Raw genomic sequence first — 13,853 nt, 5'->3', positions numbered from 1 at the left:
AAAATAGTCAGAAACCTTTTATTTCTTGCTCAAATAACAAACAAACAACCCCCCACACCCATCAAGTTTGTAAACAGAATGCTCTGAATACAAATACTCTGTCAAATTCACAGGACTTCAAACACAATCTAATTGCAAAAATTGACTGATTGAACTAAGAAATAGTTAAGGGATATGAATTCAGATATCTGCCAGAAATGAAATGTAATTTTATTTTTAGGTGATGCAAAAAGCAGAAAGAATAACACTGCTACAGGACATACAGGAGACTAATTTATGTACAAACCCTGAGTTAATGAGTGACACACATTTTAATGCAGATAGATGTAAAAGAGTTAGATAGGACCAATGAATAGATATTTGCTGATAAGAATGAAGCAGATGCGAATGCAGGGCAAGTAAAAATAGACACATCTTCTGTTAAAGAGACACCTAAAGCAGCCAAAGTAATTTGAGAAAACATCACTAATGAGGGTGGATTCCAGGGAAGAAATGCCCAAAATGCCTCTCACATATTAAATATAAGCAGTGGCCTGATTTTATACTTTTTTAGATCTCCCTTGATACAGTCCTTTTTCTGAAATACACCACAAACCAGACTTGAGATACAGATATATTTCAGAATGCTCAGGAAGAAAACCAGGAGCTATGCAGGGAATCCTTTGCAGCAAAAGCAAAGCTGTTACTTAAGGCCTGAATACTGAAGACACACAGTACTTAACTGTTGCTGTAATCTCAGTCATTTTCAATGCCTCGACTTGTTGAATATTTCCTTCCATTGCTGTCACTCAGTTGCCCTTGTAACTCAGCTTGCATTTACCAGCTGAGTTCTGTACAGGCTGTTTAACAGAACCCCACATACCCTAAAAGTGCTGTCCTGGAAGCCATTTTTCACCTGTCTGGAGGATGGTCAGAGAACCTCCAGATTCTACATGCTCTCACACAAGAAGTAGCAAGAGAATTCATTTGTTTTCATAAAGGTAAGATTTGGAACATGTAGGATTTGACACGTAATATGTCACTGAAAGAATGAGAGCTCCAAACAGAGCTCTGTTAATTAATTAATTAAGTAAATTAGTACCAAAGCAAACTTTGTTGTAATAATTTCAGATTTGCTTGGGAAGCAAGTGAAGCGATGGCTAGGATCTGCCATGGGACATCCTTTCTTGGAGAATGGAGGCTTCTCAGCTGTTTTTGAATGAAGGCATTAAAAAACTCTAAGGGTCTTTGGTGATCAATAAAATCCAAACCTCCTAAATTTTTTAGATTAAGTAGGTAGGCTTAGGCTAAGGAGAGTGGGAGAGCTAGCAGCAGACAGCAGCATGATGTTATTCTGTGTCAGCATTAAACCAATGCTTGTGCTGGCTGTAGAGATTTCAACTACTGGCTTGAGGTTTCATTTCTTGGAATCAAGATCAAAGCTCTGATTATATAGTGGCATTAACAATTTAATTTTTTTTTTTTTTTTTTTTTACAAGAGGGGGCCTGTTACTGTTTGTGATGTTCATCCTGCCAAAATCCAGTTTGGGCTGTTGAACGCTCCCTCTCCAGAGCAATCTGGTTTTGTTGCTGCCTGTTTTATTGGAAAGAACATCATGCTGCAGGGTATGCATTTAATAGTTAATATACTTATTATCAAGTGCAGATTTTGCCATCCTCTGCATTTCACAACCAGGTAGGCTGGTGTTGAAGGATCACAAAATTGTAAATGTTCTCTGTTTTTTTCATGTGGATGCCCACCAGGTGAAGAAGTGAGATTGAGCAAGAGCCCAAGCTGTTAGGAGAGACTTCTACCAAGGTCATTATCAATGGCCACCTAAAGCCACAGAGTAGCTTTAGCTCACTCACACAGTCTGATTAAAATCTGGACTATTTTCTGAGGGCAAAGTCATCTCCACAGAGCCTATACCTGGGGCTGCTTCACTCAGCAGCTTTGCATATGAATTTGGTTAATTAGCATTGAAGGAAGGCAACTGAGGACCTCATTGCATATAGAGGAGTCAAAGCAGAGTGCTGATGCCCAATCAGCTGAAATCTGGGGCTTCAGCAGATTCTCAGGGAGAGGAGGATGCCACCTGCTCTCATCCAGCAGCTCTCTGGTTTGAGCTGGCTGTCCCTGTAACAGCCAATTCTTTGACAGAGAAGCTGCCAATGCGCAAAGCTATTGATGGTTTGAAGGCAATGCATTTTCTGAATTGTGTAGGTGTTAATTCCAATATATTTGCCTTTCTCTCCAGAGCAGACACTCTTCCCCACTGTAGTGCAAAGCCTGTTTCATTCCTATTCAGAAAGCAGCAACATGAATATCAAAACTCCATGCTAGCAGTGTATTTGAAACCTAGGCTTTTGTGGGCCGGGAAACAACTCACCTAAATATGGAAATGCTTGCTTTCCTGTTTGGAATTCCCCCAGGCATGTGCCTATTACAACCACTTACCTATCTTACCAATGAGCAGCTAAAGGGTGATGGTAGATAAATATTTAGTAACCAATACTGCATCTTTTTGCTTTACTCAGAACTCTGGGTGAGGGCATCTAGTTCCCAGTGAGTCTGGAAGTCAACAGGAACCCAAGAGCTGAGCTAAGCCTCCCTTTTGGCAAGAAAAGCACCACCTGGTGAACCACTTTGAAAGGCTGCAAGAAGTAAACTGGTTTGCAAACACGTAGTGAAGCCCTTTGTTCTCACACAGAGCAAGGTGGAGATACTTCCCTCCAGTGACACCAATCAGATGGGGCCTGAGGATGGCATGAGGAGCAGGATAAAAGGAAGGCATGGTGTTCAAGGTACAATGCCCAGCCCCATGTGCTTCCTGCACTGTTCCTAGCCAGGTTCTCAGGTACTGAAAAATGATTTGTTTGAAGGTCACCCATTCTTCTGTGTTTAAACAAAGTTTTTGGTAAAGTGTTAGTCATTCACAGAAGAATTAAACCATCAGAGCTGTAGTTCCATGCCAAGAAATCATAATATGGTTACACTCTGGGCCTGGGTCCAAAGTGAAAGTAGTTTGTAAAGCCTAGTTAAAATATTTGTATAGTTTAAGTATTTTTTATGCTCTCTTCCATCCTTAAAATCTACACCCATGTATACACACAATTTAAGCATTATCTGTCTTTTACATGCTCTTTCATCAGCTGAATTAAAAAGCATTCCTGCAAACTGCATGTGTTCATAGGAAGTTTATGGAGGTCACTAGATTTAGTAGCACTGTATATTATCTATATTATATATATTGTCCTTTTCTGAAGGAATGGATTCCTGACAATGTTTCCAACTTTTGAGTTAGGAAAAAAGGGACAAAGGAAACAAACATTTGAGACAAAGCAATCAATGGTCCTAAACTGGAAAAGCCTTCACTTGAAGATGAGGCAGTGTGATGATTTGCTGCCTTATCTGTGTTATATACTGGAACATAGTGCAGAGATCCTGAGGGCAGTACTGGGGCTGAAGGCAGAGCAGCTGAGCAAATGTGCCTCTGTAGGACTGGTCTAGTAGCTGCTCCTCACTGCCTTTGGCTGTGACTGGATATAGGGGACAGAGAGGATGGTACAGGCAATGGATTTGAGTTGGGGCTGCTCTGGTTAGATTGGGAAGAGTTCAGTAATTTCTGGTAAAAAGTGAAGATATCTTCCAGTGGAAAAGACATTTTCTTCCACTCACTTAGAAATCTTTCATTATCCCCCACAGCTGTTTCCCCAAGTTTATGATTATCATCTTTACTTTATGAAGTATTTATTTTCTTATAGTAAGCCCCAATATCTGTCAATGAGAAGGTCTTGCTTGTCATGCTAAACCAGCTGGAGCTAAATCAGTGTCATGGTCCAAGACAGGCAGTAAAAGTGCCTTGTTGGAGCATAGAAAATTATGCTGACAGTTCTGCAGAAACTTAACTTCTTTAGGCTCTCTATCTCCTTCTAGCATGTCCTAAACAGAAAGAAGATAGAATAAGTACTAACTCTGCTACAGACTGGATGGGACTCTAGGAAGCTTGTCTGCAGTTTCCAAAGTTATCCTTTGCTTTTGGAAAGGACTGTTTTGGAAAAAGCTTTAAAGCAAGAGGATACATCTGGCTTTTCAAGCTATTGATCAGTTTATATATTTCAGACTTTCACCAGTACAGACTAGAAAACTTTTGATAAAAGCAGTCTCCTGATTAACCTTTGCTATTCTCTTTAGTTTCTAAGTCGAAGTCTGCTGAAGTGTCCCGAATCTTTGCTATGTGGGCCTCCAAAGCCCTCTGTACCTTTCAGTGGATCCAAAACCATGCATTTGGGATTGTAAGCAAGAAACAGGGAAAGTCAGGAAGTCATCAATCTAGGAAAAAAGTAAAAGTTTTAACTATGGCTCCTCCGAACAACTGATTAAAGGCTAACACAGCAGCTTGGCTGGAAAGACTGCTTCCCTCCTGAGCCCCAAGGTAAGCAAACACTGTAAATGCTCTGGGAGAGTGGCAGCAGGAAAATTTCTCTTAGCAGCATGGACTTTTTTGAGATGGATCCAAACAAAATCCGAGTAACTCTTCAGCTATGAGATGTGCTGATCTTAGCTATGGATGGGAGCTCCACAGCTCATGACCATTGTTAGGTGAGAATTTATGTGGGATGTTTAAATGCAAAAACTGATGTAATATGGCATATGGATGTGTTGCCAGACAGCAAACATGTGATGGTCACACACAAACATGCACATGATTTCTTTGGTGCTGGAGGCTTTAAAACAGTTGCCCTGAATGCTGGGTTGAAGATAAGCATTCAGCTCAGAACTGGGCACCATTAACTTTGTGGAAAGTACCTGCAAGTTGGACCCAAGTGCAGAGGGAAAATATGGAGGTATTGCCTTAACTCTCTGCATCTGTGATCATAAGTGGGAAAACTACCAGCTTATTGTGGTGTTGGACTGAAACAAAGTAAAGTAAGAACAGAGAAATGGCTTCACTAACATTCAGTGGCTGTCATGTGTACCAGCATCATCTGGATTTAACAACAACAGATTAGCAGGATCATTTAAAAAACCCAAACCAACAAAACTGAAACATAACCGAAACCAAAAACCCAACTCAAAACTTCCAAACCACACCCTCAAAATTACAAAGAATAAAGCTGTTTTCATTGGAGAGTCTAGAAGAAGCTGTGAGTGGCTATACTGCCAGGTTTACTCAATATATATTATGTATAATTATTAAGTGACATATACATGAACTCATTTACGAGAAGCTATTAGGAGAGCTAAGGATAGAATACTTTGAATTATGATGTTAAGAGTCCAAGCTAACTGTAGGTCCATATAAAGCTAGTGAACACCTACAGCTAATTACAGGCCATCAACAAAGCTGAGAGCAAGCCAGCATCACTAAGGGAAAAAAAAAGGAAACCAACTCCGAAAAATTCCACCATAGAAAAACTAGGAATGGCAGAATAAGTTAAGTAAGAGGCATCAGTATCACAGCACTACACAGTAACTCCAAAACAGAGGCTGGATAAAGACTGCAAGGGAAACCTTTCCCCCACACCAGCTAGAGAAGCAAGCTAATGATGTGAGTTAATGACATGACTGAGGTGTTCAAACACTGACTAACCATTGTTATCTCTTCTCTGCAGTACCAATAACACACCATGACTGCCAAGCTGAGCGCAAAAACCCCATCCCAACCCAAACCTCTACCCTTGGCAGGCCTAGATAGAAGTATGGTACAACAGGAGATATTCTGATGCTGAGTATGGAAAGCTGCCCCCTGCCAAGTTCACTGTAGTTTGAGAAGAACTTAATAACCTCAGTTGCAGGGAGATGGGCACAAGGCTGGAGGTGCCGCTCTCTGCATTGATCCTTTTGCTGCAGCAGATGAGGGGTGCAGGACAAGAGGAACTTCGAGGTGTCAGGAAGATGTAATGCTGGCAATAAATTATTGAGTTCTATTTTAAACATCGCTGCTTCCTGCCATTGCAGTTACAGCCACAGTCAAGTCAAAATGTGTCTTTAATTGAAGTACTGGAAAACAGCATGTTGGGCTAGGCCTTTTGTGAAAGTCCATTTGTTGCAACTAGGTTTCAGTAGGCATTGGGCATCTGAGCTTTTCTGGACTCAAAAATCTCAGCCTTAACATTTGCTATACAGGTTTAAGGGAGGATTTGTGCATGTTATTGAGAGTAAAGTTAAGTGGATTTCAGGGAGAAACTTTCCAGAAATCAACACTAATTATGTTGCTTTGGTAGTAAGAGATCAAAAAAGTTATTACCAAATTAAGCATACTTTTCATATTTTGGAGGCTTTGCTAGATCACGTGGCTCAGGTAGTTAATTTAAAATCTAGTCCCTCGGTGTTTCCCACTTTGCTGTACAGATAATAGCAATTCTAAACACAGTTGGTAATTTTACTTTTGTAAACTATTTGATCTCTTACCTTTTCTTGATAAAACATTATCTGCGAAACAGAGAAATGAACCAAATATTTTGGAGCATTTTAATACTTCGAACAAGGAAAAAACCCACAAAACCCTTATGATCCATCACTAGTTAAGTTTGAAAATTCAGTTCCTTGAATTAAATTCTTCTGCCCGACACTTAAAATTACTTTTACTTTTCAGCCCATATCCATAAAGTATTGCTACTCATAAAACAAATCAAATAGATATAGAAAGAGACAAGAGCAAAAATTAAAAGCAAAGTCTGGTTAGCAATGCCATTTCCAGTGGAGAGATGAATTTCAAGAAGGTATGATTAATTACTGGTATTAAGAGCTGAATTATAACTACAGAGGTTCTAAATAGAGCCAGCATGTTTGGCTTAATTAATGATGGGAACAGCTGGGAATATGGACAGAAAGGCTGAAGGAATGGAAATGGCTACTGGCACTTGACATGACTAAGTGACAAAACAGGATGTGATTGTTGTTGTTTCCTTGCTTCAAGTCCTTTGGAGTCAAAAAGCTAGAAGGCATTTTAAAGTTTATTTCTTTCCCAGCTCATACCTTATTCATCCTGATGTTCTAAACTGACACATCACTTGCTAAAATTCTTGAACATCTAGAGGATGACAAATGTTTTATGAGTTTGATATAAAAATTACCCCTTTATGGCATGGCAGCAGCAGGGAGATGGGCCTGGAATTCAGTTTCCAACAATCACAATGCCAGCACAATTGAGAGCCCCAGGTCCAGCTGGGGTTGGTTGTATGCTTGTCACAAGATCAGCAGTGAATGCATTTTAAACTGCTGACTGTGGAATCCTAGGCAATTTCTTTTTCTTCATGCAGCATTTGTTAGCCTCAGTTAATATTCTAAACAAGTAACATGATCCAGGTTTATTTATGTCTATAATCTGTTCCATCAATCTGTTAAATCATGTGTTTACAGTTCGAGTAAAGGCCCAATTACTAAACTTTATTCACCTCTTCCAGTGCAACTTTAGCAAGAATTACTGCTGATGGTACCTCATGATATTTTAAAATACACTGCAGTTAGATTTCACACCACAGTAAGATTCAATCTGCTGTTACTGAAGACCCACAATATTTATTGCAACTTGACTGTGAAAATTCCTGTTTATTGTCTTTTAACCTGCAGTTCAGCAGCTCATTTCTCCACATTTCTGTGTGCTTACCATTAGGTCAGCAGTACAGTGTTCTCAGAAGTGGATAAATGCTTTGGAACGCTCACAGGGCTGCAGTGCTGTCACAAAGCAACGTGCACACATACACAGAGGATTAAAGGCAGTGATGCATGCTTGCAGGCGGCTTTGCCCTACAACAGGGGCAGACAGTCCCTGCAGGATCAGCAGAAGGCATTTTACTTGCACACACAGATTTACAGAGCTTTACATAGGAGGTACTCAGTGAAGTAAACAAGATGATTTATCTGCATAAAACGAAGCATGCATGGAACTCTTCAAAGCCTATGGACTGAAGTTTCTGCCCACCTGTTCCCCAACTAAATGTGCTGGATTTTCACTACCCAGTCTCTTGCACACGCCATTTCTCTAAAAGCCCCAAGTTGGTAACGTGGAGTGTAAAATGGTATGTGCCTTGTTCACTGCAGAGAGAAGCAGTGAAATGAACTTCATCTAGTTAGGAGTTTTCAGTTTAAGAGATTACTTTCACTTCTCCCTGTACACCTGTTCTGACCATAAAACTCATACTGTATCTTGGGAAGCTTCAGAGCCTGTGCTTGAGGTGCTGCCACAATGCGTCCCATGTTTCAGTAAAAAAAACACCAGAATTTCTCTAATGCTCTAGGACTCTCAGTTCTCATTTGAGTTTTACATTGAAAAGTCAATAAAACAATTTGTCAATTCAGTTTCCTTGATGCTATCAGTGTTTCTAAATGGAAGCAGATTTCTTCCAAGACACAGTATGTTTTTTTTCCACAGAGATTCTGTCTAAGCTGCATTACCTGACTACATGGCCAGATAAAAAGTGTCAGTGCAGATATTACTGTGACTCATTTGGCAAACAGCTATTTGTAAAAGATTGTAATTTTGTTGTGTGCTGAAACCACAGTTCAGCCAGTCTGTGAACAAAGACTTGCTTTCTCATATTTCAGATTTTCAACTTGCAGCCTGCTCCCCAACACATTAATTAAGGGCTGATTGTCTTTAATCTCCATATTGCAAAGGTTTTATGATCCTGCTTTGTATAGAGCATAGTATTTAGAGAAAGAGTGAGCTGATCCCAGCTGGCTTGTCTAGATGCTAATGATCTAAATATACATCTCTGGAGAGGAGCTTGTTCTCCTCAGTTACACTGACGATGAATCAAAAGCCAGTTGCATGCATCAGTGTTCAGATCAGGCCACTCTATCTAGTGCTGAATATTTTGGTTTGGACTGAGCAGAACTAATGTGAGACAGGATAATCTGCATGTGCCTTGTATTTAAAAAAAAAAAACAACCTAAAAACCAAGCCCATAAAAAACTTCAAGCCCCCCAAACCATGACAAGAAGAAGCCATACACATATGATATCCTGCCATGCTATAATTTCTCAGCTGCAAGATTAAAAGATCAGATAATGAGAGAACTGATACTAAGGAAACTTGACTAATTATTTGTGACCACAAAGGAATTCTACTGGGAAGAGGAGAGAGGGCAAGCAAGACCAGAAGAAAAGGAGTCTGACTGATGGAGGTGGAAAATGAAGGAACAATTCAAGATTTCACACATGCCAACACATTACTTTCAACTGCTCTGTTTTTTATAGTTGTTTCAGGCTCTGATGAAGACTTTTGCTCCTTCAGTGGGTCACTGGTAAGATTTCTTCCACTGCTGTGTTTAGTTATGTAGACTAGTGTGCACCTAGAGTGCTGCTTTTACCATCATCAGGTCACTTACACCTGTGCTCTCTCCTTTTTCTGTTGTGTTTTGCTGTCTGTCCTTCCCTTGACCATCAGTGCCACCCCTGAAGATCATGATTCCCTTCCTGCTGCAGAAATCTGTTTTCTCTCTGAGCCACAACCATGTTGCAACATCTTTTGTGAGCTTCATGTCAGTAGGTCACCACTAGCTAAAGTAATAGCAAGGTTCAAATCACCTGTAGGTCAAGGAGTTAAATACTTCTCCATGTCCATTTCCATTACTTCACTGGAACAGAAGGAGCCCCAAGACCTTCAAGGTACTTTCCTGCTCTGCATGAGATTCCTGGGTTGTTGTAGGGTGCAACTCCCATACTCTCTTTTGTATTGGCCCAATTTTGATCTTCATTCTCCACTATCCTTGATTATTTCTCTAAAACTTGTAAACTGGGAAATTATTGACTCCAGCCTTCTAATTTTGTTACACCAACATTTCAACTGAACATCTGTGGCTCAACTGTAATGTTAATAAATATTTGAATACAGGAAATGGGATGCTGTAGTGCTAGAGATAATGCGTATGTTCACTCAGTTCTTACAATAAACATCTTTTCCACATCTCCTTTCCTCCCCACTGCATCTGCTATGATAGATAACCCTTCAAAGCTTTGCTCTCCTACAGAGAAGCTGGAAAGAGACAGGGGAACTAACCGCTCCATCTATCAAGATTCCCTCTGGCCCAAATCTGTGTACACTCCCACAGGGGATTTTCAGTGGAAGCACATTTTGTGCTGCAGAACATGTGCTAGTTTACATCCTGTTTTCATTTCTGCAGAAAATTCACTTCCCAAACTGTAATGGGGGGAGTTTTTGTACTCTCTTGATGGCCAGGCTGTATAAGAAGCCACGTTCTCTGAGCAACACAAAAACTTGGAGGCTTCAAATGGGCACAAGGTGTGCTGGCCCTCTTGAGACTCACTGTTACTGTGCACAGGGTGCTGTGCAGACCAGCAGGATTACCTCTGGAGACTCCATTAGGAAAAATAATTATTGATTAACCTGCACAGGAATATATACCCAGTACAGTAGTTCCAACTGATTCCTGCCTCTGTGTTTTCACTTCTAAAACACAAAGAAATTATACCTTAATAATGTCTAATTATTCACCATCTCCACTACCTTTGCACCATTTCCAGCAGCACCACGTTTCAGAGGATCTAGTACACCAGATTTCTTTCACCTTTATATTCAGCTGACTCATTTGCTAAATTCTGTGGCCTGGTAGATTAATAGCTTCCTTTACTAATGTTAAGAGTTTTTGCTACTTTTATCTTGTCATCTCTAAAAGTCCAGCCAAGAATATGCTGAAAACTTGCTTTTTTCCTAGGTCTTCATTAATAGGGAAAAAAAAAGAGGCTTGGAGGATAATTGCTTATTTTAAGCCACTAGCAACTCTATAAGGTTATGCAATTGTCAATGAAAATCTAGTTTGACCTACATACATTTTATTAATGTTGATGAACCAAAACAAAGGACATAAAATCTTATTATTACTATTTCACAAGATTAATAATATTTGATATGAAGTTACAGAGAAACAGATACAGTGTTTTGTACTATTTTCCAGTATATACTAAACACTCTTTAAAAGCATCCTGCATTTCAGATGCTGAGATGCAAACCTTCCAAGAATAAAATCTCATTTGTCCCTCTCAATTAACCAGTCTCATAACAGGTAAGTGAACACAACAGATAAAGCCTAATCTGAAATGGCTACTGTCGAAGCTTCTGTATTAAAATGTATTAATGTGCTTGCTCATCACTCCTCTCTCACAAGGCACATAATTATTTATCATTTGGGCTTGAACATTCCATGCCCAGTACATGGCTGAGTTTGGACTTTTATTTTTAAGAGCGTGGGTGAGTATGTGTGTAAGGCTTTGCCAGTTCTAGCTATTTACCAAGAATTATGGCAACAATTTTCTATGTCTCACAGAGCAGACTGTATGTACAAAACAGAATGAGAGAAACATGTCAAGGAGGGATCCTGTGCTGTTTCAAGAGAAGAAAAAAATCCATCCAAGTTTGGCCAAGTTAAAAGATTTTGATAGAAGCTCACAAATGCTATTTGGACCCTCCTGCCCCAGCATCTAAGTATCTGGCTGTGGTATAGGTTTACACTTGCTGATTGTGCCCAGCTTTCTTAGAGTTCCTAGCACTTATTGGCTCTATTGACAGCTCTTCAAACTAGAAAGGGGAAGAGACGGACATTCCTAGTGGAGCTAATTCTGGATCAGGGCAGACACTGAATATGGGAGCAGCCTGTCCATTTCCCCTAAATTCTTGAATATTATTTTTCTATAATAGTTGGACTTGATGATCTTAAAGGTCCTTTCCAACCTTAACAATTCATAACATTGTATGACATTCAGGAGGAGGAGGAAAAAGATTTTTGGTTTTAAAGCAGAAGGTCAAGCAGAAAGGTACTTGACTTATAATTTTGGGAACAACCCTTGTACTAGCTAGGTCTCATGCAAAACTGTAGAAAATGAGTCTGCAAGTTCTCCTGCTGTCTTTTTTTTTTTTTTGGTGGAAAAATCTTATTTCCATGATATTCATGACTTAAAAATATACGAGTTATCTCTACACTCATTAAGAGGAATGTAAAATTATATCCAACCCCAGCATCCTTCTCACTCTGCAACCTAACAGAGAACGGCACAAAGGGTAATGGTCTCATCTTCTAAATCTTACCCTAATATCAACAATATGCAAATAAATGAGCACCTACTTATAAAGTTAAACATAGTAATTAAATCTCTGCTATCCCGAGTCAGTATTGGAACTGTGGGCCTCATGGCATCTTGAAGCTTGTTGTTCTTCCCTAGCACCTTTATTACAGTCCCTTTTCTGTTCTTTGGACTTCCACAACTCAGAGTCATTTCAGGGCTTTCATTTCCAAAGTGTTTGAAAATGGCAGCTACAGAAATAAAGCTGGCTCTTCATTTACTGTTCTCCTGCCTCCATCAAATCCCATTAAACAGGAGGAAACTATAGAGTTTACTTCATCACAGGACCCCAGTTTCAAATCAAGAATTAAGGAGTTGTGGGATTGCTTTGTTGCATGCCCATTATTGGCACAGCTAGTAGTGGATTTGGTGTGGAACGTTACTGACTCTAGCCCTGACTTCCTTGTGACCCCCAGTGTGCACACAGCAGTAATCCTGCCTTTTGGGCAGCAGGGAAAAGCCCAGACTGCATCTCACCTAGGCAGGAGGGAAGGCAAGGCTGCCTGAACTGTGCTGCTTTGTTTGCACATCATTGGGTTTTTCCCTGGCTGTATTGAACCTTGTTTTGTTTTAGCCATTGTTCAGGTCTTGGCTGTACAGGACTTATGTTCTAGATCTCTATTTTTTCCTGTAATTTATTGGCCTTATCAGTAAAGATGGTTCCCTGTGGAGCAGGGAACTATATTTAGTTGATTTTGGATTCAGTTTTAGTCTTATAGTGACAGCTGTGCCCTCAAAAGCAGCTTGTAAACAGTTCCATGGAAAGGCATAAGCACTCCAGGGGCTCACCAGAAGAGGAAATGGGGCCACAAGTGTAGGACAGATAAGATCCCTAAGGGGATAAAAATAAAGTTTAACTACAGAGACCAATCATTTCAAATGAGATTATGATAATAGGTGACATGAAGGTAGGCAAGGGGTTTTGGGGAATCACACAGATGAGCTTTGGGTGATGTATATTAAAGAAGAAAGTGTGGTGCAGACAGACTATAAGAAAGCCAGGTCTATTGCTTCATGCAGAAGAATAAAAGTGAGATTTCACTTTGTTAAATAACAGTAGAACAGTTAGGAGAGGAGAACAGCTCTTTAGTGAGCTGTTGCAAAAAGCTGGTTTAAAAATTACTCCATTATCAGCATAGAACAATCCTGTTGGGAGAACAGAAGCATATTCTTACCCTCAGACTCACATCTTCAGCTACTTCTACTCTACTTTCCCATGTTTCTTGTGGCACACTGTGCTTGTTGGTAGAAGCCCCTGCAGCTTTTCTCAAACCTCATTAGGACCAGCCTGGGCAACACCAAACATATCCATGGACAACTTCTCTAGCACTCACTATAGGAACTCTCTTCCCTGCTCATACAACAACTTTGGGGAACTTCACTAAATTTAAAAGCTCTCCCACCAAAATGGTTAAAAGTGTCTATTGTCTCCGAAACTGTGACAGATGAGGCTATATAATTCTAAAAACATCAGTAAATTTAGGCCCTTGTCTTTGCATTCTAATGAAACTTGCAAAGGCTGTAGCCAATTATGTACCTTCTGCATACCTGTTATAAACACCAAAAGTATTTGGCTGGTGGTTCTTTCCTTCCAGTCTCTTTGATTTCCCCTACAAAGATTTGAAAGCATGCCTCATGACAGAAAATCCAAAAACATTTGCTACCTTCTTTGCAAAAGCTATTTTACCTGGATTCATTTTACACTTCTGACAACACTCTGCTAAGATTTCTCTGAACTATCACCATTAAGAAATGTTCCAGTAAGAACAAGGATATTGTTCAAACATTT

General features: G+C 39.9%; 1 long non-coding RNA gene across 1 annotated transcript; it reads right to left on the bottom strand.

Annotated features, from left to right (window-relative positions):
- Positions 1-12,713: 12,713 nt before the first annotated feature.
- Positions 12,714-13,667, bottom strand: LOC131560953 (uncharacterized). Its single transcript, XR_009275030.1, has 3 exons — positions 13,613-13,667; positions 13,240-13,352; positions 12,714-12,896 (listed from the first exon to the last, which is right to left on the bottom strand). It is a non-coding gene; the product is annotated as an uncharacterized LOC131560953 (long non-coding RNA).
- Positions 13,668-13,853: the final 186 nt, after the last annotated feature.

Source organism: Ammospiza caudacuta, chromosome 8 (assembly GCF_027887145.1).
Source record: "Ammospiza caudacuta isolate bAmmCau1 chromosome 8, bAmmCau1.pri, whole genome shotgun sequence".
NCBI lineage: Eukaryota > Metazoa > Chordata > Aves > Passeriformes > Passerellidae > Ammospiza > Ammospiza caudacuta.
This window is presented reverse-complemented; position numbering and strand designations above follow the sequence as displayed.